Here is a 26,311-nt window from a genome sequence, read left to right on the forward strand (position 1 = left end):
CAGATGATCTGTCTTATACTGTCAACATGATGGTAATTTTAGCTAACTAATGTAAAAAAAAAACCCATTTATAACAGGAGGTGCATACTGCATCTTTATAGGTCTTCAGAAACTTTAACTGATTCAGAATTTTTTTTTTGCAACACGATTAAAGTTTTGCACACCAGCTCTGAATCTTTCTGCAAATCGATTCAACATTTTGTGGAAGTAACACAGACTTAAACTCGTGTTCTCACATTGTGCCCGAACAAAAAAAAAAAGGAAAAAAAGAAAGGAGCTGAACTTTTTCTCCTCAGAACCGGCTTGTCAACAGCCCCTCTTGTCTTGTTTCCCCCTCGAGGCCCCGCGCTGTCCAGGTGTGCGTGTTGTTTACAGTGTGAAGCCCTATTAGGACCATCGCTTGGTCTGGTGCGCTCCACGCAGCGCTGAGTAAAATTGACAGACCAGTCTGGCTCCTTAATTAAACCTCCTCTCTCCTCCCAATGCCAGCTGATGATCAATAAAAGAGAAAGGCGAGGAAGAGGAAGAGGAGGAGGAGAAGGAGGGTGGGGGTGGGGGGGATTGAGATGGACTTGTACAGCAAGGTGATGAAGTGGGATGTTGAAAAAGAGCCAGAATGAGTTTACAGAGTTGGAGCCAGGTGTCGTTATACTCTCGAAGCTTTTAGCACACACCCCCAGCCGCCCTTTAACTCCTCCGCCCGACTTTCCAAGAGCCAAGACTCACGAGGGCGAGAGTTCAAAACGGCTAAACGCTGCGTAAATTGGGGGCCTCACATTACAGGGGCTGTAAACTTGTTCTGATAAGAGCGTGAGGTTGTGAACGAGGCCTCTTCTATTAGCAGAGCAGCAGCACTAGAGGGACTCAATGAGTCACTGTGACACACATGGTTACACTCCAAACACTGGCAAGTCCTTGTGGGCCAACATCACAATACGAGCACTTGCATTCTGACCTAATTATGGACTACAGCTCAACACAAGCGGCAATTTGGCCCTTAATGACTCCCTTGGCATCACAGAGGCCATTTCCAAACTGATCTGTATTGTTTCTAAAGCCTCTAAAGGCTCATTTTTAGAAAAAAAAAGAAGAAAAAGAATGAAATGTGACGTACTACTCTGTCATATTTAAGGATTTATACAGGGTTGGTTGTAGCCGACACAAAGTCTATCCATGTGCGTTTTGACAGCAAAGACAGTAGTTCACATGAACCATGAAATTAGAGCGCACTCTGAGGCAATTAACACAGAGGACGGCTGAGCTTTCCCAGTGTAGCCCGAAAACACTGAAATCAACTGTAGATTTGGTAATCCCGCGCCGCAGAGCAGTCCAAGCGTACCGTTTAACGGCTTCTGCCAAGCTAAAGCGCTTAGCTGGCAATCAGACACAACAGCTTCACACAATCGGAGCTACATTGTATAGTTAGGTTATTACTGTGAGAGGCCACTGCTGCATATTTTAGTAATTGAGGGTATAAGCCAAATCAACATCCTACTCTGTTTTACAGGCGAACACGTGGAACACAAACGTCAGGCGAGGCAGAGAATGCAGCTAGATGTGATTTTCTATTTGCTTTTTCTTTGTTTTGTTTTTTAGTTAAAATTGACAACACATTTCTTGATGTCTGAGACATACTGTGCAAGTACATGCAGTGATTTGTATGTACTTGCACATACAAATCAAGTATGCCTAAAGTATGCCTAAGAGGCATATTTTAGGATAAGTATGCCTCTTATATTAAAATGTATTAAATTAATCTAGTCCCTCAAAATTCTACACAAAAACACTCCATTAGTACAATGTGGAAAACAGTTTTAAAGATTTTTGGCAGATGTGTTAAAAATAGTAAACCATTTACATAAGTATGCAAAGCCTTAGCTTACGGTTAGAGATGCGCCTGTCACACAATAACAAATTTTTCCTGACAATAAATCCGCACAACATCAGAGAAGTTATCGCGATAAATGATATTATTGCTGTTTTGAGACCATTTTCAATTAATATAATGACAATGGAATTATAACGCAAGAACGCATTCTCAAATTCTAATGAACCTTTAAAACCGGAACTGGAAGACATTTTAAATATCCAAAATAAATCAACAAAACAGAAACGACAAATAAACTGGATTAATTATGAAGTCTCTGTGACCAAAGCACCAGACTGAAGACTTCTGTCATCCATTTTTTGGTAGAAATAAGGTAGGGTAATTTTATTTGTGTAGCACATTTTTAGCAACAGGAAGTGCTACATAAAAAGTGTCTTACATGAATTAGAAGGAAATAAAAACAAAACAATAAACCAAAGGACAGAGCAAAAAGAAAAAAATGCATAAATTAGGTGTTGGTTCTCCATGTTTGTTTCTATAAAGTAGATCTAAATCTTGCTCTAAGGCAGTGCTTCTCTGCATGTTTTAGATGTACCTCTACTCCAGAGCAGCTGATTCAAATGATTGCATGACCATCAAGTGCCGCAGGAGCCTGTTAATCACCCACATATTCAATCCAGGTGTGTGGCAGAAGGGAAACACCTAAAACATGCAGGGCAGGGGGGCATGAGGACCAGAATTGAGAAACACTGATCTAAGGTAATGTTCTGTATTGCTAAGCAGAATAAGAATACACAGAGACATGAGAAAAGCATTCAGTTATTGATCTTGTTTTAATTTATCATGTGATTAATTGATTTATTGTTTGTCTTGACAGGCCTACTAACGTGTTTTGGTCTGAGCAGTTCAGCTAAGCACAGGCTATGTGCTTCTGGATATTTTAGAGGAAATACACGACCTCATTAGTATTCACTATGTACTGAGACACCAACAGGTCCTCGTAGCTCGGCGTGCCAGTACAGAGTGGAGAACAGGTCGCTAGTGGGTAGCGCTCTGTGCAGAAGTTTAATGACAAATCATTCATGGCGTCATGAAATTTTGAACCGTATCTACGCCGAACAGCCAGCGGCGCTGACTGATGAACTATCATCACACAGGAACACAATGTAATAAAGAGGAATGAGATTCAATGCACATCCTCATTGCTTGATGATATGCTGGCCACATCACTGAGCTGTATGAAAGCTTTAACAGACCCTTTTAATACTCCATTCAAAGGACTTTCATTCTCGCATTCACAGTCGGAACAGAGGTTTTGTCTCCTCTCCTCAGGACTGCGTGATTTCATGCAACCGTATGAGACGCTCCCTTTTTCTCCGCTTTCAATGGAGCACAGTTCACGTCAAACGCCTCAGGAAGTAGCCATTGAGTACGAAATGTCGTGATGTTTTCAAGAGCTCTGATGTTGCGCGGACGTAGATGGGGGAGAAAATAAGAGGCCACGGTGGAAATGCTACCAGGGCGTTTGTGGAGGTTCGTAAAGCGGGCTGACTGAGTGCGCTCCCGTCTCAAAGACGTCCAAGTTGCATTCCAGGCAAGTTTTTTGAAGTAAAGTGGGCTTTTCCAGAGTCATGTAGGATATTTGTAGCATCTTAGTTGGAGCATGATGTATCAGTAAAGAGATGCCAATGGTAAAACACCTGGTATCATTACATTGGACTAACAAAGAGTACCAATATTAGCTTAACTCCACTTGGAGTTTCATGTTGGGTTGAAGCATTCCTTGGAGTTCACGTTTACTTGAAAAGTCCTTGTACACGTCATTGTTTTTGTCACTAAATATATCCCTTACCAGGCTAACGGCACGACATTCCCAATGCATGTTAGCAACCCAAGCAAACTACACAAGTAAAGAATTCAACACAACTCTGTCCATATATTATTAAGGAAAGCAGAGGGCCAAACAGGCATAGAAAGCCAAGAAAATAACTATGTAAGCAGTCCTTCATCCCATGCCGTTCCAAATTAAAATCAGTCAGTTCAGAGTCCCAACTGATGGCATGTAAAAGCTTTATCTTTACTAAATATCTCTTGATGAGTGAAAGCAGAGAGCGTCTAATAGAAAAAAAGAACTGTTGGAAATATTGTCCCTTCTTGAGATGCGGTCAAGCTGAGGTGAAATCCTCTCCATGTAAGCATGACTTCAAAGTCAAGTTGGAAAAAAGAAAATCCAGCCTGCTATGAAGTTCAGCAAACATCCCACCAATCACCTCTGCTTATGTCCCTCCTCCCTCCACCGTTACTCTGCACGTCCTTCACGGTACGCATCAGCCATTCCTTCTCGTTCAGCAGCAGGCCTGAATGATGGGAGTCAATTCATGCCGATAGCCTCGGCTCACCATGGCCGACCTCCCCGCCACCGCAAACCGCGCCAAGGCACGGTGAGAGGAGACGGTCCTCATTTGTTTCCGCGGCACAGAGGCTGAGACGGAGGACAAGGCGGGCCGAGATACGGGAGAACCTCGGCAGATGGCCGTGAACTCCTGATAGCGTCAGGAGCGGCCGTGGCGTCCATTCACAATGAGCCGCAGAGAGCAGGCTCCTTCTCTCCTTGCACCTCCTCTGAGCAGAGGGTAATGAGCCCAATCAGATTTCCCCATGGCTCAGCATAACGAATGGGTCAGATGAGCGACAGGAGACACTATTGAAACAGGCGCCGGGGGAAATCACAGACTCACTCGCTCTGTCTCCGTTTAACACCTGCCCATCTCACTTTCCACTCAGTGTCTTTCTGAGACTGAAAGCTACTGAGCCAGTAAATGAGAGACAGCGTTTTTTTTGTTTTTTTTCACCCTCTTCTCCCCCACATCCCACTTAAAACCTGATTCCTGCCAATTCTCTTATGTGATAAAAAATAACCTCCACATAATAATACGTATTGGGCTAAGGGTCCTTGCAAACCTTTGTTTGAATACAATGACATCTAAACCGGAGTTTGAAAGCCTGCGCATGCAACAATTACATCCTGTTAGTTACCTACTGGGCACTTAAACTATACTACAAGGTACCAAACTGTGCGGGTCCAAGATTGTTTAGGGATCAAACTACCATTAAGCAGCACAGCTACGTTGGCTAGTAAAACATTCTGACACCAAAAATATTCCCAAATACTCTTGGTGTCATATATTTTATGCAACAAATAAACAAAACTGGTAGAATTTGGGTGAACTAGCTTTCCTTGAACGATGCTAGCACCACTACATATGATGGGGCTTGTCAACTACTATCCTGCTGCAGTCAGTATAACCTTGTTTGATTAGTATTGAAGGAGTCTCTTATAAATTGTTTAATGTTTGTGTGGCATCATTTTGGGTACCTGATAGAAATAGCGACTAACGCGACAAGAAAACTTTGCTAACACTGTGTTAGCCGTACTCTGCGGTTGGCTAATATTCCTAAAACTAGCATCTCCTTTGTAGTTTAACATTTAAAAAAGCTTTGCTGGGACAAAAACTGTTACAAATTTTGATTCTTTTTTAAAGGTGATAGAGTTGCAGCTGTTGTTTTGTAGTTTCAAGTCTGTGTCCATTTGTCTGCCTGTCCATCAAGCTAGTAGAGGATAAACTTGAAGGTGTCAATGTGCTCGCTACTTAAATTTCAAAATTACTCATTCCAGGTTAAGGCTGAAACATTCCAGGTTATGATAAATGTATGCGAGATACTAAAAGCACCTTTATTTTTTAAAAGTCTGCAGCTCTGTGAATTTCTAATTTAAACTTTCTGAGGAATTAAAAAGAAAATTCTCCTGCAGCAGTGATTTATTTCCTTCAGAACATTTTTTAACGGTCTCTGTGGTCTGTAGATATTTCCTGCAGACTAAAAACTGTCAGCTGAAGAAATCTGCTCACACAGACCACCTGGTGAGTGTTACAGACAGGATGCTGGCTTTCTCTGCAGGATGCAAGTATTACCTACCTGTCAGAGCCGGTGTCAGAGTATCTGAGCCAGAGAATGTCTTTCTCCTCATTTTTAGTCAGATGTTTTAGTCTGCATGTGGAAGTTGAGCTTAAAAAAGAAAATATCCAAAAACAAACCAATAGGGACTAAAAAGAGGATCAACTAGAGAAGATCGAGAGCAGAATGAGAAATATGAACCATTCATTCAAGAAAATGCATAAAAAATAATCTTCCACATAGTTTTTCATAAAGTCTCACTCGGAAAAAGCTACGAGTGAAATTAGGTTCTTTTCACTTACCGATAATCGATCCGCTACATATTCCGAGGTATAGAAATACGTTTGTAAACAGGATCTTGATTACTCTTCTCTTATCTATTATATAAAAAAGCTGCTGTGTGATACCTTAAAAAAGAAAATAAACTAGCTGTGGCTAGTTCAGCTAATATCACTGCTATCCGATTGTAGCTAGCAGTTAGCAAATTCTGTTTAAAATACATAAAGATTTCAGTAACTTTCCTTCAGCTTGTGTGTATCAATTATAAATGTGTGTAAAACTTTGTCAACATTCAGCTAATGTTAAAACCGCCCAAAATGTTTGCAATTATGGTGTCCCCATTTAATAAGAAATGCAACTAAAGTCACATGTGAATAAGTGTGTTCAATTAATAAAAATCCTGTAGCCATGATCCTCCAACTACTTCCTGTTGTCGTCTTCGTGGTTTGCGCCAGTGGCAACATCGGGTTGTTGGTCATGTGTCTTGTGTAACGCGAGAAAAAAAAAGTATTCCAGTTTCAATATCGCCCCAAAAAATGCAAAAACCAAGTTTTTTTTGAAAATGGCGTTCTTTCATTAGGCAAATTTATTTTCATAATCTCAATTTGTACAACTATATGGTCATTGGAAATGCAGTGAACAAATGTTAAATACTTATTTACCCCACTGTAAGCAGAGAGATTTTGACCTGGATGCTTTTTGTATTTCTTGCTCTCACCAGTCCTAATGTTCAACTGTGCAGAAAAAAAACAGACAGGATCCAACCAGGCATGTCTGCGTGTACAGGTACCAGTGGCAGGAGGGGCCACTCCACCAAAAGTGCCACTGCAATGTCCACAGACTACAGCACCGAATTCCACTGAAGGATGGACACAGAAACCGGACAGTGATTCGCTTAATCATACAGTAGCTCAGGGAAGAAATTGAAACCACTTTTTCTCTCAGCTTCCCACCACCACTCTGACAGCGAGTCTCAGAGGAACCCTCTCCAGCTGCTGAGGCGAGGAGCCGGCGCGTCGCCACGGGGACGCGCTCAGCATGCATGACGGCCGCCTCTCTCGCCCCTACGATCAAACCGAGGCTCGGGGTCTCTCCATCCGCACCTCCGCCTAACACCCCTCACATCTCTGTGAGCACTCACCTCAGAGAGCCGCACTTACAGCCACAATGCAGGCACTAGCTAGGCTCGAGAGCGCAGCCCAGATAAAAGCCTTTTTGTGCCACATCCCAGGCAAGAGCCATATAAAAATGTTTTTTTTTTCTTGTAGGAACGAAGAAAAAAAAAAAAAAGGCACTTTTTTTTTCCGACGGGCATTCCGCAAAAGAAGTCTTCTACTTGTGAATGCCATTGAGCTTGACTCCAAAAGCTTTTAGCACCAGAACAGCAACGACTGAACAATGGCACCTCGGGGTGCTCCAAACGCCTGCAACACAGAGCCATCGGACTCAAAAGACTAACTTCCCCCCATTGGCGTGTCTGCTTGAGCAGGAGCAGAAAAAGGCAAACCGAGATGCTCTCTATTCCTTCTTCTGCTCTATACCTTCCGGCAATAAAAAGCAAACAGGCCTGATTCCCTCCCCAGTCATAACCCCCGGAAAAAAGAAACAACAAAAAAAAAAAAACTAACTTGTGTGCAGCCCTTGATGGCAGCCTGATAACAAGAGGATTTAATGTGCACCCGCTCCCCTGCTCAACAGAATATTAATGCTGGTTGTCACCCATGAGAATGACTCATTTACAAGCACGCCGAGGAAGCCGAAGACTCGAACCTGGATGAGGTTTGTCGCGCTGCTCGTTTGATAACAAGCACTCGAGTGTATTTACAAGGCAGAGCGAGTGAGATAAGTCTGCGGCGTAATGACACTAAGCAGGTCAGGAAGCGTCTCGGCAGCGCCGCCGCCGAAGCTCCTCTCCCCTCCCACGGTTATCCCTGTTTATGTCATCGAGCGTGGCGCTGTCATCTGCTTGAATTTCAAACGCTCGGGTTTGCCTTGCGAGGCCTTGGCTCTCGACTTTCAACGGATTTGCGCGCAGATCACTTCCCACTGCCGAGTCGCAGGTAAAAGAGTGGGGAGGGGTGTGAGTGATGTTCCGCTTTGCTGGCTGCCTCAGCAATAGGCGGATGAGCGACCTGACCCGGTGTTCAGATGGGGATGCGCCCCCACCCCCCCGCTCCCTGCATGTGGTCTCCGATCTCAGAGCATGTGGGAGTCAGTCGGTAGATTTGAGGTTAGATGTGAGCCGTTTCAGTGCAGGAGACCTTGCAGTTTCAGCTAAAGGGAAAACACTCAAGAGGAGTACAACCACCGGAAAGAGTCTCAAAGAAAACAAATGCTTCATATTGTAACCTACAGCAAAATCCATGCTGGTTGATACCCCTGCTAGGGATGTATTTGTAGCCTTAAAGGGACGGTATTTTGTAAAATCGACTTTTTGAGTTTTACCAAAAGTTGCTTATCAAACACATACATGGAGTGTTGCCTTGATTCTTTTATGTATGTTTGAGAAATCCTTTAATCTCCCGTGGCAACCGTTCACCTGCTCAAAACGCCTGGGTGAGCCTCGTTCCGCCTTTGATTCTTTGGTCGACCTCGCAGAACAGCCCTCCCCGATGTCTCCACCAATCTGCTCCTTCAGACTAGCCGGGAGCAATTAGCAAACACCCGGTGGAACATCTGCTGAGCTCATTACAGCAGATGTAATACTACTTCTCAAAAAGCAGACTGTGCAGCTAATAAGTCAGAGCTACTTCTCAGTGTAAGGCCGGTAAAAATGTTGTTAAAGAGTTATTAGAAGACCGATGCTATGATGGCTTCCTGTAGGTGGAGTTTCAGAAAGAGCAGGAGCTTCTTAAAGCGACAGAGGCCCAATTTCCAGGTGTTAAATAATGAAGTGAATTTTTTTTAAAGTCATACCTGACATAGATAGCATTTTCATAACAACTGAAAGTAACATAGTTACTTGATTTGGCTATAAAATTTCACCATGTGCCTGGAAAATACATAATAATGCCCTTTTAAATATCAAATAATTGATATTTTTGATCAGTTACACAGTCCCATTTTTTTATTCTTACTCGAGTGTTTTCTTGGATGAATACTTTTTCTTTTTACTTGAGTAAAATATATATTGAAGTAGAGCTACTCTTACTCTAGTGCACGTTTTGGGATATTTTACTGTTTTCTAGGGGAAAATTTCTATGTCCAAAAGATGCACCAAGAGATTTACTGGAGACTGAAATCGGATGATTTCATGGTGCATATCATGGCGTTTCCGATTGGTGAACACACCTTGCCTGGCAAAAAACACCACAAAGCGTTTTGAAAATGTGATACCAAGAGGGGGAACAGTATTTCTCTCATTTATCTTTTCCGTCCCAGTTAAACGACACCCCTAATCAAATAAAACTCCTGTGTGCTCTCCTCCACCAGCGTCGCACACCTCACATCATGACACATATAATCAGGTGGACTGTTTGCACTACTTTGTTCAACGCAAATTGCTGCACCGACGCTGGCTGCACGGCACAGATGGGACGCGGGCAGTTTTTCATCGGCTGTTCCGTGCCACAGAGCCCGACACATCTGGTATGCAGCGAGCGGCATCTTTGCACTAATTTGTTTGTCACTATACATTGAAGGGACTATCTGTCTTCCTGCCATGCTTTGGTTGCGGCATGATGTTTGAAGAACATGGCTAGTCAGAAGTTTTGGGAGTCAAGCACACGAGTCGTCTGACTGGGTGGGGAGAGAGAAAGAGAGAGAGAGAGAGGAAAGGGAATGTGGAGTGTGTAAATTCCTAACAAAGCAACTTTTGAACCCGCAGTTTCCCAGGAGAGAAGGAAAGATTATCTACTTGTGTATTAAGAACAAGATATAAAAAAAACAGACTGTCTGTGCAGCTAATGAGTCAGATTTATAGTCCAATTCTATGATATGGGATGAAATGAAAATTGTTTCTGATTTCTGTTGATGCAGCAGCAGCGCTACTGTTATGATCAGCCTAATTTATCAAAGCGAATTGGAAACTGACATTAACCCTAGGTTTCAAGTTTCAAATCTCTACCTGGATATTTTTGCTTATCTTAATTGTACGCAGTTCTTTAAATGCCCTGTGATTAAATATATTTGCCCATTTATCCACAACAACCGGAACTTTTGATAGCGACAGAGTTATTTTTGCACTTTACCGTCTATTAATAGAGTGGCCCCTCAGATTAATTTCACTCCCTGCTACAGTGGGGGTGAAACTACCGTAATAACCTGATATTGGCTGTAAAGTGCAACGTCTCCCCTTTAACAAACCGTTGGAATTTGTCAGATAGCGCAAAGTGTGGCAGAATTACGGTACTGCAAATTTGGCTGGATCGTCGCTGCTACGTTCGGTCTGGAAGGGTTAAATCAGACTAAATATCCTTAGTCTTAACTCATTTACAATTTTACGTCAACGTCCTTAAGGCCAAAAATCGACCTTTCCTAGTATTTGGCAGAATGGCCTTTTAAACAGGGAAGAAGGGTTTTATTTCAAAATCAACCTTGTATAACAAACAAATCATGGAGAACCTTGGCCAAATCATAGATGAATTCCTGTTGATCGGTAGATGCAGCCTCTTTTATAGACCTCCAGACAGTAAATTACCATTTTTGACATCCCCCAACATACAGCTCTAACCTTCTACACAGGTTTTTACCACAAGGACAAAATTCCCTTTGATCAGGTCAAGGTGTGTTACTTCTTGACCTGATCTTCTTGAGATGTTTCAGCCTCTACTTCATGTTGTCAAAACACGACTTAAAGTTTCTCTTTATGTCTTGCAAAACTGAACTCAAAGCCGTTTAATTCAGGATTTAGTACAGGATCAAATTGGAGTGTAATAACTCAGGATTTCTTTGTCTGAAATTCAAATGTGTTTGACAATTCTAAACATCCACAAGTAACAAAAAAAAAACAAAAAACAAATAAAACTGAAAGTGGCTTTTTTAATGGTACGCTGTACTGTGAAAACATCATTATTTGATGTTGACCAATTTTGCTAAAAAGAAGTTTTTGACGTTTAGACACATTTTATGTGTAGTATGTATGTGCTGGAAAAAAACAAAATAAAACCATGTTTTTTAGTTCAATAAAAAAAAAAGCTAACATTGGCTGCCCGGAATTTACATGAAATATAAAACAAGACTGACAGGGGACTAAAAAAAAAGAGTCTTCGGAGTGAAATGAAAATGGCTCTGTGCTTGTACATAAATTTATTTTCATGGAGGGAAGAAAAGCACTTTTATCGGACGACAAGCACTTTCCTCGGCTACTTAAGAGTGACACTAATGTTGCGGTAAATGTTGATGCTGTGATAATACTGCCTGTAGAAAGGATGGGGGGTTTGGGGGGATTGCTGTGCTCTCAGTGTCTTGGAAATGAAAATATCAGAATTGACTTAATGTGAAGAGCAAACAAGATTCTGATATATCTTTTCCTGCGGTTGTGCAATCCAGGTCCCTAAAGTCTCCATCCGCCGCGGAAAAGGCTTGAGAACGTTATTATTTTTCACATTAAACAGTTAATCTATCTGTTAAGTACTTTTGTTATGATCAGTTCTAACACAACCAGAGAAGAAACTCAAACCAAGGGGAAAAAAACCCCAAAAGCTGACAGATCTTTGTAATATACACCCAGTCACTTCGCTAACTGATTTGATTCAGAGGTGCCAAGTAAACTTCTCCTTTTTGAGGCTTTGCCATTGTTCACCAGCTCGTTTGAAAGAAAGTGAGGGGTAAAAAAAATTTCATTTGAAATGAATGTACAGTCAAGCAGAGCTAAAGGGAACAAGAGCAGATATATTTAGTTCTCAGACTGTCACCAACATACTGAATAATAGAGCCGCAGAACGCTCGCTCGTAGACAAGCTAAAAGGGTTTTGCTGTCGTTTCTCTGATTTGGCGCCAACAGGATGATGGTATGTCTTGTGTCATCATAAAAAATAATCTCGGGTGCTGTCTGTTCTAAGTACTAAGCCCAGAATCCACACAAATACTGTGGTTTCAAAGGCGGTTCTCTTGCAGATTACTAATAAGTTCCATCTGACCGGGAACGTGCCCAGAGGTCAAAGGCCATATGGTCTGGAAAGCTTCTTATCATCAGGGGTGGCAGGATAGGAAGGCAAAACATGTTACAAATAACACAAAGGCAATCCCCTTGAGAGGTTGTTCTTTTTTCAATGACGGGAGGGCGGCAAAAAATAATCAGAGAGGCACATTGCATGTTATTGTTTACATCTAGAAATTTTGCGGAAGTGCACAATGCTGGAGGGCAAAAGTAGGACTCTTTTGGTTGAGATCCATAGCCGCACTGCTGCGGTAAATCAATTAACTTAGTGCAGCATGCCACAACACAGAAAAACAACTCAAGACCACTTGTAATCTTCACAAACCCTTTGCCATAGCAACTGACTGACAAGAGCTCTACTAGATGTCAGGGCAGAGATTACTTAACATCTGTCAGGACTCAGCACCAAAAAACCCTCAAACATTTTCCACACAAAGAACAGAAAATTCAGTCCGTTAAATTATGTTTCCTGTCTTGATGTTCACTTTGCAATTATGAAGACAGCTGTGTTTGATTAGCTAACTTAAACTCCTGCGCTGCTGATGGTCTGTCAGAAAACAGGTGCATGGTTCGCCTTTTATTTTAGTTGAACTGAAGAACACCACATTCCACAGCACACCTACATGTTGAGATTGTCAAAGTCAGGCTAGCATAACTGACTCTACTGTATTATTCAGTCTTTAAGTCCTGTCATAAATTCTAACATTTAGCATTCTGTTTGTCTGAAATTAAGCTTTTTACTCCTTTATGCTCTCTGGATGTTGCATGGCTTTACCTGAGGGTGAATTCATTGGGAAGGGTGGAGGACTGTCCTAAAAACTGACAAAAATCTTCTCATGATGGAATAACGGACTTGGAATTGTTTTCACAACCCTTAGATTGTTGTAACTTTGAGATCATTTCGTTTACGTTCCTTCCGATAGAAACACTCCATTTTGCGCTTGACCAGCAAAAACTGCCAATACGTGGCTATGTGTGAACTCATCTTTAATGGGCTCGGAAACCAATATGCATTTTTTGGTGAGATTAAAAAAACAGAACGTCATTCCTGCACAATTTTTTATTTTTATTTTTTCTGAATTTTCAGTTACCGTCCTAGTGTTAAAGAGTCTTATGGAAAAACAAAACTGTCTTTCCTGTTCATCTACAGTATACTGAAGATTGTGAACGCCTCAACAGACAGAGAGATCAAGGGTTGATATTTTGTTTCGCCACCCATCCATCATCAAGCCCTCCAGAAATCAATCCATGTTTAAGGTTTAGACTAAAAATATGCTTTTCAAACCACAGGCAAATGCCACACGAAGGTAAAAACGGCTGCTATTCTGAGACGGATTCGTAATCCAAACTACTCCAAATGACTTTATTTCAGTCGCACAAAACCCGCCAGCCCTCCCCAGTCCTCCCAATCACCTTCTGTCTCATGCAGGAGAAAGCAGCAGCAGCTTCCCACCTCTGCCGAGGCTCCATGAATGATGAGTAATGGCGTAGGAGAGTGAGGTCATTATCGAGACGTGAAAGTTTGAATCGGCGCACTGGAGGCTTCATTTGTTCCGCATTCACGACTCTCTTTGACTACGAAAGTGCACACCTGACTCGCGGCTGGGGAGACAGGGTGACTGGCGCTTCTGCTCGTTTCCACTTCGGCGTTTTGAAGGAGCAGGGCTGAACAATTTGGAGAGGGGATCTCTTCAATGCTCCTCGAAAGGCTGGATGTGCGAGTAGACATTTCTTTGCCCGCAGAATTTCTCTCGGAAAGAAAAACTGTGATTAAACTCGACAAAATGTCAGTTTGAAATACAATAAAATAGACCGAAAATACATCGCAATAAATATGATGTAAATCTCATCGAGGATGCAACTCAATGCTGCATTTGTAGCCTTACTAAGGACAACAAACAAGGACGGAGGCCATTTGCCACACAAAACCAGAATCAGAACCAACAAGCATCGCTATAGCATGAGAGACAGTCAGAAGCATCACAGAACTTCAAAAGTTTCAGTCACATTTTTTTAAGCTGATCGAGTAGATCATAAAAAAAACTATGCTTATGAGGGAAATGAACAAATTGTATCTGACAGAATTCAGGCATTTTCAGAGCAAACATTACAAATATATGAAATGCTACTCTCACATTGAAAACGTACGCACTTGATATTGGACATTTTAATTTCCGCATTCGGAGGGGAAAATATAAACTAAAGCACCAAACTCATTACGTTACTATCGATCCGATACGATACTCAGCTTTGTATCGATCTTTAGAATGATCACAACACTGTGTGTTCTCCAAAGCAAGTTTTGGTTAGTCATTATTATTATTATATATATAAATATTAATTGACAGAAATATCTCCAGTGGGTTTCCATGATACCAATCAGTTGCTAGGAGACGTGTGACACATCTCCAAAGGCTCTAAAAACATATCACAATATCATCATTATTCTCAGTAGGTTCCTATTGTCTGCACAGAGTCGGCAAACTCACAGCGCCGTGTCTGCGTGTGTGTGTGTGTGTCAGTGTGTGTGTCTGCTGCTCTTTGGTCCCTGACGTGTCTGCTCTGAGTCACTCCATAGTTTCACTTGCTTTGATCTCCAGTGGATAGCTGCCTTTTTCCAAGATGACACATCGCATTTAGTCATCGGCAGGTTCGGCTTGTGTGCGCGGCTGCCGGACAGAGAACGTTTTGTGATATCTGACCCAGAGAATCCAACGTCATAAGACAACGTAAAAAAGACACACAAAAAAAAACTAAGTAGAGAAGACAAAGAGATAAAAGCAAAAGGAGAACTGTGAAAGGGAATAATAGACGAGAGAGCCCTCTGTTAGGAAAGCACAGTTACCTTCAGCGAACGACCCGCAGCAGACAGGACCATGAAACAGAACAATGGCCGCGATTTGTTCTAGGTGGGCTCCGATGGGTGAGGAGCCACTCAGTGAAGTTTTTTATAACACAGTTTGCATCAAATGCGCTCTGACAGTAACACAAGCCTCTGTCTGTTTGGCTCCAAACGGCAGAGGAGATCGGAGGGAGGGGAGCCCTGCAGCTCTACGGTCTGTATGGAAGGGTTGCTTCATGCATTTGACCTCAAGATGTCAGCTTCACCAATGTGGACAACATCAAACTCCTCACTCTAGCTTCACAAAATCTCATGTATTGTGGTCACACACGTTTCATTTTTTTAGGTTTTTTTTGTCGTCACATTCTGTAGTTCCAGAAAGGATTGGACATTAGATTGGTAATATATATCGTGATAAGCATGTTATGTGTTTATACCAATAGATAACATGTCTTCTAGAATTTCCAATATTGAATACATAAAATATTTACTGGAATCTGAAAGACTTTGGCCGCTCAGCCTCTCACAGCGAGCTAAGCAAGGTTGGTGACATCAACTAATTCGCTCACTCTTTGGTTACCTAGCAACCACCTGTTGAGTAACTTGCGTAGCAGCAGATTAAAGTTTTACCACCGTACTTCATAACTGCTTATGCAGACATATATTGTTTTTCTGGGTAATAGCTCCATACACTACTTTTGTCGTTAATCATAGCCCACCGATTCCCTTCTGGTGTGATTCCTCTCGATTCTCATCTCCCTTCACTGCTCCGTCTGGGCTTTCTTCCAATGAAGTGGATTTCTCTGGCAGAACTTCTACAAGGTCAATCCGCAAACGGAAAGACAAATTGTGAACGGTGACACTGATTTTCCGCGCTGTTTTAGAATTGTTGTCTGCCTGTAATTTTAGATTTCTGGTAACGTTGAACTGACTCACTCCATACGTAACAGGAAAACGTGAGTAAACACAGTTCAGCAAGCAACCGTTTCTACATAGCCGAGAGCCCAGACACTCTACACGAAGCAAACCGTAGCAATAGAGGCTGGGTTTTACCAGGCGTGACTAATCTGCAAAAACGTACAAGATTTTTTAGGTTTCCATACGATATTTTTTTGAGGCTTCAATCACGTTGTGACTTATTCATGTGAACTAGAAACCAACTAAAAATTAAGACCAGTGGCTTAAAATTCCAACAGTGTAGATCTCAAAATATTTTCCCAGAAAGTGTTTTCAGGGAGGATCCTGAGCTTGTAGCTTAACAGCAACGTTTTATTTTTTTTCTTTCGACTGAGACGTTGTATATAATTACCATCTGCAGTGCTGTCATACATACCGTTGAGCCACTGGAAAAAGCCACTACTTTTCACAACAGGGGGCTTTTATTTGCCTGGAATCTTAACACAGGTCAGCGTTGTAAAGAGTAGCCAGCGTTGACTGTTGCCCAAAAGAGCATTTCTAAACTAGATCGGGTATATTGAGACATCAATTCTCAGGGGAAAAAAAAGAGAGAAAAAACACCACGATCTGTAAGGATAAACCGTCTCCATCTCGCTGATCCTTTACTGAAATTCAGAAGAGCCCAGAGGGAGGAACAGACGTCTGTTGAAAGACGTGTTTTTATGCGTCATGATGTCGCTCTCTTGAACGCCCAGACAGTTCGGTTTTCTTAACAGAAAACCACTTTAACACCAGCTCTGGTATCAGCCAAGTTACCTAAACCGAGAGATTATTCTAAAACGTGTTTTATCATGTGATTGACGCCACAAACTATGATCGTCAAATTTCAAACCGATGTTTCTAGAACTAGCTTTCTGCTAAAAAAGAAATGTTGAAAGGGTAGTTACACATTACCCAATAAACTTATGTACATTTTAATTGAGCATTCCAGTTTGTGAATGTGATAGTAGAAAAACATGTTGTATGCATTTAGTTTAACATTTTGATTAAAAATTGATTCTGTTAGCCATTGTTCATGGCTTGTGGAGCTCAGCAGAGAGGCTGATTTGACTATGCAAGTTGTATTAGTAATCATTACTAATACAACTTGCATAGTCATTGCTGTAATGACTTCATCACAATGTTAGTAAATGTAAAAACCTGCCACTGGACAAGCAGATGACAGAGTTTCTGGGTTTCAGGTTTGTATCCAGTTTTAGTTAGCTTAGCAGCAGTGCTAGAGTCATTAGCAGTGTTGCTAAGCAAATTTGCTTGCGAGAAACCAACTTTAGCAGCTAAAGTTGCTTTCTGGAAAATTAGTTAGCAAGGCGACCTTGCTAGCTAATTGGCTAGCAATATTAGCTTCTAACCCTCCGAGGTGATCATTAGCCATAAATCATTAGCCATGACCGACATATCTTAGCAGAAATATTTACTTGATACATTATTACAATAGATTTACAAAGTTTGTTACAGTTTCAGAAATGTCTTATGTTTTGGTTGGAAAACATTAGTTACTTTTCCTTCAGAATTATTTTAATTTTAATTTTGTTGGTTGAGAACGTACATTCTAAATACTATTAAAAATCATTTATTTAACAAATTAAGTTCTTATAACCGTATGCAAATAAAAAAAAAAAGTTCATGATTAAATTCAAACAGCTCGTTTTATCGGTGTACGACAAAGTAAAACCTCCCAAACGAGGGTCATTAAGTAAAAATGAAGTCTGTAGGTGTGTGACGGGTGTCCTTGAATTGTTCCCGGTGCCTTTTTGCCTCCCTCTGCCTGCTTCTCTGAGCCTCTGTACCTGGCTGCCTGTCACCCGGCCTTTCAGAGCCACTATCTACCTATCAATCTGTGAGTGTGCCCGCCTGCGTGTGGCGATAAGGAGCCGTGGGTGTCTGTAGCCCTGACACCAGCTGATTTATGCTGGCCCCCTTTCCCTTTAGGGGGCCGATTTGTGAGAAAATCCCCGACGACTCATGCTGACTCTGTGCGTGTCTGTTTGTTTGCATGTGTGCGTGGCGCCAGGACGGTCTGTCAAAACAAAGCAGACGGGGGAGCTGTAACTCTTACTGCCACATTTCACCTCCGGTCCATCACTCCCGGCTGATTTAATGTGCGATTTGTCCTTTAATGAATGACAAGACAAATTTTTATCCACAAAACTAATAAATTTTTTTTATTTTTTTAAAAACACTTTGGTGCGGCTTTAAATCAATAAATGGTTGCATTGGTTACGATACAATAAAAGATAAATGAGTGAAACAAATTAGAAAAAAAATGCGGCTGAAAACAACAGAGATTACCCAGTGGAAAAAAAATGATTTGGAGTGAGAAACAGCTTGAAATCTGTATCTCAGTGTGGGAGTATCTGTTCTCCCCTAATTTAATCATCCTGGATAAATTTTCCCCAAGCTTGACTCATTAGCTTCAAATAAAACAACTTTAAATACAAAATGCGAGTCTAAAAACAGCACCAGAATACATGACAAGAAATCAAATTAAAGCTTGCAAATTGCCAGTGGATCTAAATTTTCATGAGCCACTTTCCGCTCTAATGGCAGCAACAGCAATAAGCTGCACGTAGATTCGGATTTCTACTGGCATTCACGACTTCAAATCAAAATGCTCTCCTTTCATGACTCAAATTTTCCTAATTCTCAGATAAGTTATAGCCAAATTTGAAAATTTATTTCTGAAACTTTACCCTGAATCTATGTAAAAATATCTGTATGTATACATGAGTGGACAGCTAAAGCATTTGGACAATGTGTTACAGAACAAAGTGTGAACATATCAGTGCTTGTTCATACTCCCACTTATTTTCTTTTTCCAAATTTATGTAGACCTAGCACATAGCTAAATACAACTACTTTACCTTAATTGACTGAAGGAAGCCTATATCCATATCAAAACATTGATATTAACACTCCTGTCACAGTATTGTGCATCTGTCTGTTGCTTTAAAGCTTCAGGAAAACCAGATATCTCATGAAATAAACATTCCCACACCACCTTCTAACATATTTAAACAAATTAGCCGCTAACACTAACTAGCTGCTAATATACACTAGCTCGCCGGCTAGTTTTTTTGTCTCCATCATTGATAAAATGTAAATTTTGTTGGCTGGATGACGTTCATCTCTTTTGGCTCATTCGCACAAGGCTTAAAATGCCTTAAATTCAATAAAAAAAAATTTAAGTTGGCCTTAACTTCATCAACCACATATCTTAAATTATTTAACCTCGTGTATGTAGGGTTTTTTTCTCTCTCATGAACTTAATCATTACGTTCTGTAACTCAAGACAGTTGCAGCTACCGTAATCTAGTTGCTAATATACCCCAGCTAGCTATTTAGTTATTATGGGTAAAATGTAAATTTAAAGCCAGTTGGCTGGATAATGTTCATCTCTTTGTCATTGGCTCACACGCAGAGGGCTTAAAATGCCTTAAATTCAATAAAAAATGTTATTATCTAACCTTGTATATGTAGTTTTTTTCCTTGTAAACTTAATCTTTGGTTCTGTAACTCAAAGCAGTTACTAGCTGCTACTATAACTAAGCTAACTACATTACATTTTACCCTATCAGGGGTAAGGTGTAAATTTATAGCCTTCGCCATTGGCTGACTTCTGTTGCCAACTCAAACGATGCTGCATTCATTCTGTGCTAAAAGCGTGACGACTACTTAATAAGATATGCAAGTTTCTTATGTACAATTCTGTCATGACACAGGTCTTAAAGTTCATTGTTAATAGTCTTAAAAGGCCTTAAAAGGTCTTAACTGTAAATGCACTATCCAACGTCCTCACATTTAACTTGGAGCCATTGAGTTAACAGCAGGCACGAACTCGGGATGCCACAGGTTCAACTAGTGAACTCTATATACACTCACAACTGTTTCTATCATCTGCCCATCTTTTTCTACAGAAATTTAGCCTCCGTGTTTGCGGTTCCAGAGGCATAGGAGGCGCGGGAGACAAAGGAGCCCCTGTGCTGTTTTGGCGCCAGTCCTCCAGTGATAGAATGTACATTCAGCACACCCAGAGCCTGTTTGCTGAGATAATTAAATTCTCAAAAGATGCAAGGAGACGCACCACGTAAATTAATTTGAGCCACAGCAACTGACAGGATTTATGCCGCTTTGGTGGGAGCTATTCACTTCCAGAACAAATAAACGAGATGTTTTTGAAATTAATTACTGTTCCAGTGGGCCATTAAAGAGTATCAGTTATCAGATGACTTTGAAATACACAGTTGGCTCTTTTGATGTGTTAATGATGATAGAGTAAATCATCCCTCCCTGCCATGGGGAAGTGAAAGAGACATGGGATGAGACGCGCAAATAACGACAAAAAACAGAGACGTAGGAAACCTGGCAAGGGTCCAGCCGCTAAAGTTCCACTTAAAACACACCAATAATACTAATGTCGCGTCCAACTCATTCATCAGGACATTTTCTGTCCTGATTTTATGCTCCGTTCGCCGTCCCCAAGTGAGTTTAAAGTCAACGCTCACATGCTGCGCTGTAAAATCACCGGCATCGTTCAGTTTAAGCGAAGCCGTGAGCCTCTGAATGCAGAAGAGAATTACAGCAGATATAACCGATGGTGTTCCCCCCCCTCCTCCTCGTTCCTCTGTTGTAATGTGGGCTTGGATTTAATAGGCTGCCTCTTAATCCATGTAAAGGAAGGCAGAAAAGACCCATTTGACATGGGCTAACTTCCCTCTGTAATTAGAAAACCTCATTAAGTTCATTAAGTCATTCCTTGTGTTGGGGGATTTGTTTTACATGTGTCGGCAACAAACTCCGGGCGGGGCGGGGGTAGCTGGATGTGGGCTGACAGAGGCGGCCGCCGGGAGACGGAAAACTACGTGTAAGAAGCAGACAGGGAAGTGGACAAGAATGCGTGAAATAAAATATTTTCATCCATTTATTTCGCTCTCCACAACTGAGAAATCTGTACAGAAAGAGTGGAATAAAGGTAGTGTTGACGGAAAGTACACAAATCTGGCGGTTCCCAACAAGTTTACTTCTATTGGAAGTGAATGGAAGCAGCTAAAAGTCACACTTTTGTCTACATTATCACTTAGTTTTACTCTTGAGGGCTAACCCCCCTCCACAGTAATGTACATTAAAGTCCAATATCTTTATATCTGTGGAAAATCTTGAGCAGGGGTGTTAAACTCATTTTCATTTCAAAATCAGGAATGTTCTCAAAGGGTTAAAAATATGAATAAATATCAGGCTCTAAAATTGATGAGTACTTCTTAAAGTTAAATGATATTGGACAAATGTTTCACACAGATACATTTTGGCAGCACATAGATAAAAACTGTGGTGATTGGACTGATGAAACAATATTGAACTGTTATCTTGGAAGGTCAAATTTAAGGCTTTTAAGACCAGTTTTAATGTCACTTTCAATTAAACTTAAGACAGAACAAACTATACACATAACTCAACCGTTTGACCCATTCTCAGGAAGATACTTTTTTTGTCCAAAAAGAAAATCTGTTCTCAAAAAAGTATCCACTAATTTGCTTTAAAAATTTTCTAGATATGTTCTGTGCTTCTGAGATTTTCCGGCCGTAAAATAACACATTGACTATTAACTGGTAATAATCAAGAACCAATGTATTCTGGAAGTCCAAATACTGATTATCATTGGTGGATATGATTAAACGGACCTTTGTCTTTTCTACTTATTGAAGGCCTGGGCCTCTGTGGAGGAGGTGAGTTGGGTCTGGAGGTACGTCGGATAGCAACACGGTAACAGATGACTGGACGCCGCCACCAGAGGCCTTTGGAGTTTTTTCTTGTTTTTTGTTTTGTTTTTCTTTTTGTTTGTTTCTCTCGTCTAAGTTTTGGCTTCAGGGCCAAATGATTCCTGTGTGGGTGTCACTGAGAGCGGCGATTCATCATTGGCCGAATTACTTAGTGGGCTGAGAGCAGAGGCCGTTCATCTCTGCGGGCGACACCGCCGTGGCCACGGAGACGGAGAGCTGCCGCTGCTCAGGCGGTCGGCCCCAACGACAGACTCATGTTCACACGGAAACGCTCGGTCACAGCGACAAGAAGAGACGTGAGAACAGAAACTTTATCATGATCTGTTCACATCTGGCTAAAGACCTTTTAAATTGGAATCAAGGGACGTTTGTCATTTATGTCGTTGTGTTTCAGGAGTTCAGTTATTTGTTCTCCAGGATTTCAGACCTTCAGTCCATATTTTTATATAATCTTTGGGTGTTTAAAGTTTGGGATTTATTTGTATTTGATCACTTGTTTGTCGTTTTTCTTGGTACTCTTCATTATTGCTCAATTGGTCTTGCCATATTTAGTTTAATTTTTATTGAATTAAATATATTCATTCCTTCCTAAGCTCTCTTTCTTGTGCCTTTGGAGTTTGTTCTCTTAGGTCAGTGTTATTCTTTTCTTTTCGATTTAGAGTTTTCTCTTTTTTAGTCTGAGTTTTACTCTGACATTATAATTCACCTTCCCTCTGCCACGTTTCTTCTTGTTTTATCCTCCTGTTAAAATGTCTGATACTAACTCGTTTCTCGATCGCAGCTTTGAATCTTGTTTGGCCCTATTCCCGTTTTCTCCATTAAATCCCGTCATCAGTCCCAGTTCCTGTCTGCGTTCTGGTCCAGCTTCAAACCCACTTTACGTGGCAGCAGTTCAGGTTTTATTGTCATGACCCGCCTTCCTCGCGTCACGTAGATTTTGTTAGAGGTAATCGAACCTCTAAATCAGATTCCACAACTGAACTATTAGATTCTTTTTAAAGTATTACAAGATCAAACTCCAGAGTGACAGCAAGTCACATGTAAAAGAATGTTTTTGTAAACAAGTTAACAGATTAGGCAAGATATAGAACAAACAGCAGCAATATTTCATTTTAGTTTCTAGGTAATTAAAAATACCATGTATTGGTTCTGATCATTATGATATAATATTGGGATTTTGATAGACAGTCACATAAACACTGAACAGCTTTCCGATACCAGCATGATGCTGCCACCGCCACGTCTTCATGTTCAGGGTGATTTGCAGTCTCTGTGTTTTGTCACATTTAGCATTTTCCAAGAAATTCAACCAGGAAACCACTGACAGCTGAAATTACCAATTTTTAAAAAAAAACCCAGCTATTTGCTATTACATGTTGGTAAAAGCTCAATAAAATACAGTAAAGTTCACGGTGCCAATACGTGAGCTGTTACAAATGCTTTTAAACCGTATAATGTAGCAACAATCTCCACCAAACAAGAATACATGTCAAGTGAAATACCGAAACGCTCACTAAAGATAAAAAGCAGCCGCTCATAGCATTCAAATAAATGCGATGAGAATGCTCCTTAGATCAAGTTTAAATGTGCAGCACACCAAGACACACACACACACTCACGCGCGCGACTTAAACAACCCCCCTTGCCAGGCTTAAACACCACCATGTGCTGATTTTTAAAGTGGAGGTAGGTGGGATGTGCTGTGGTGGCGCAGGGGTTAAGCACAACCCACATAAGGAGGCCTTAGTCCTCGACGTGGCCGTCGCTGGTTCGATTCCCGGCCTGGCGACCTTTGCCGCATGTCTTCCCCCTTCTCTCTTCTTTCCTGTCATTTAACTATCAAATAAAGGCCACTAGAGCCAATAAAAACCTGTGGAGGTAGGTAACAAAGGAGGGAGGAGAAACGTGAACATGTGCCTTTGTGACTGAATCCTGGGTTGATTCTTTTTGTTGTTGCATTTTCCATGGTTTTATTTTGTGTTTTATTGTTGTAATTTCAAAAATAAAGCATGCTAGCAAATTCTGGCACAACGAGCAGGGCTGCCTACACAACATCACAAAACACTCCATTGCAAATAAACCAGCACTAATCTCAACGTCTAAAGGAACTCATGTTAATATAGTCGGATAGAGTGGACATAAATATGTAAAAATGTTTTCACCCCATACATTATTGACTGCATCACAAATGTTTTGGTGGATGTTTTCCGGAGACAAATCATCGCCACGTTGAGTGATTTGCTTATAGCCAACATTCAATTATCACCGTCTTTATTTCTACTTAATGACGATTCCGCTGTAGAACTTTCCTCTCAATAAAAGCGCATGCTGTGGGGCAGGCCTCACTGCAGCCAAGAAGATGTTGGCATTAGGACACTAAACATCCACCACACTTATTACCTTGGCAACATTAAGCCAACTCAGGGGTGGGCACTCCTGGTCCTGGAGGGCCGGTGTCCTGCAACTCTTAGATGTCTCCCGGATCCAACACACCTGAATCCAATAGCAGAATCACCTCCCAAGTGCAGTCAGGTTCTCCAGAGTCCTGCTAATGACCTCATTATTTGACTCAGGTGTGTTGAAGTAGAGATGCATCTAAAAGTTGCAGGACACCGGCCCTGGAGGACCAGAAGTGCCCACCCCTGGGCCAACTCCTTCCTAGATATCGTTATGATGGAGAGATCAGTGGCCAGGATGCATGCGGCCAGTCAAAACACGATCAGAGCATGGGATGCAGATTATTCTTTGGTTAGAGAAAGAGTGCAACATAATTTTATGTAATCCTCTTAATATGTGACTGTAAGTGATGATTTCATCTTCTCAACTATCCACTTCCATATTTGTTATTACATGGAGATCTTCGGGATCGGGGTAGGGGGTCGCCATGGAGTTGAGGATTGGGGGATGGGTTGGGAGGGTACACAAATTTTACTATTTCTATGTCATATTCCACCTATTGTAATTATGTTGTACTGTACACGTTTTTGTGGATGTAAAACGACTAAAATAAAAACAATTGAAAAAATTCCTTTAACTCATATTTGACATATACAGCATTTATAAAACAAGTGAGGTTAACAATTTCTTGATTGTGCGATAAAATGGCACTATGTGCCCGGAAAAGACATAATACTGCCAGTTTTATGTTTTTTGTGGTGATATTCCCTTTAAAATCACGACCCATTAACACTTGACTAACCACAGATGACATCACGTTCAACAGATCCTTGAAATTTCAAAATGAATCAACTAAGAAGATAAGTGCAAAAAGGCTGCATTTCACTAAAAGTTTTGTGCTTTTCTGCCATGCATACAGTGACAACCATTTCAAAGATTTTTCCTGTGAACACTTTCTAGAAAACCACCAAACGTTGTGAAAACATTAACAACCAGCCCAAAACTGTTTTCCTCCAGCCCAACTGAGCAGAAACCTGCCCCGATCTGGCAACACCGACAGTGAGCCCCTATTCTGTATCACACCTCAACAGAGCGGACTTCAGAGTCATCTAATTTGCCCCCCAACTAAATTATCAACCGCTTGTAGTGGAGGAAAAAAAAAATACACAGAGAGAGAGGGATAAAAGTGAGATTCCATCTAGAGTCCGATTATTCTCATGAATCGCATCAAAAGGAAAAGTAATTAAGTCGTCTGAGGATGTTATTGGGAAGGAGGATTCTGTCAGTGAGGCGGTGGGCTTGTGATGCCTGCAGCTTATCCAGTCTGCTTCAGCATGTGTGTGTGTGGGTGCGCGCGTGCGTGTAGCTGTGAGTGACGTGCCGCTTTCCGCAGTGGAAGATGAGACCTCTGTTGCGCGTTTGTAACCGGCGCAGCCAGCCGCTCCTCATTAACCTTTCGGGAGATAAGCCTGTTTTAAGTCGATGTTTGAACAGCCTGTGTGAAGTATCTCCCGCCGATATGCGGTTAGCTAGCTAGCCAGCACCAGACCGTCCATCCCCTCCTCCCCCGTGCTTTTCTTCCCTCTCCTCTTTCAGATTACCAGAATTAAATTTCAATTTTAATCACAGGCCCGCCGAAATCTCCATAAAATCTAGCACCTGAGCCCCCCTCTTAATTATGGAACAAGCATTCAGGGGTGGCGCCGCCGCCGCGGCCCCGCTAACAAGGTTAAAAGGTGCAAAGTGTGTGTAATGGGAAGCAGAGGAACTCACTGAGCAATTGTTAACACCGTGTTAGCTTCCCCCCCTACTTCTTTGTCTCTTTCCGTGTTCACTTTCTGTTTTCCCAGCCGCCAGGAATACTCGGAGCACCTTGTTAGAGGCGCTAGGCTAGAAGTAATGTAATTTAGCTAAGTGGCGAATGTGGAGGTGCCAGATGCGCGCCTCGCAGAGGATGGTGTCGGCGGTGGCGATGGAGCAGGCGCACGGAAGCGAAGCTGTTACATTATCTGCCGCTCGCTGGAGGAGTGCTACAGACAGGAATGGATAATTGGCAAAGAGGTGAAGTTTGGCTCTCCAGAGAGACTTTGTTCCTCTTTTTGTCAACAACCAAAAATATGTAAAAAAGTCGGTAGGAGGATGGAGAAACTGTGATGAAGGCTTTAAATCTTGTATCTAGA

The 26,311-nt window shown here is 41.5% G+C and overlaps 1 protein-coding gene across 3 annotated transcripts in view; it reads right to left on the minus strand.

Annotated features, from left to right (window-relative positions):
- Positions 1 to 26,311, minus strand: part of adarb2 (adenosine deaminase RNA specific B2 (inactive)) — a 201,072-nt gene that overhangs the window by 81,669 nt on the left and 93,092 nt on the right. The window lies entirely within an intron of this gene.

This window comes from Gambusia affinis, linkage group LG21 (genome assembly GCF_019740435.1).
Source record: "Gambusia affinis linkage group LG21, SWU_Gaff_1.0, whole genome shotgun sequence".
NCBI lineage: Eukaryota > Metazoa > Chordata > Actinopteri > Cyprinodontiformes > Poeciliidae > Gambusia > Gambusia affinis.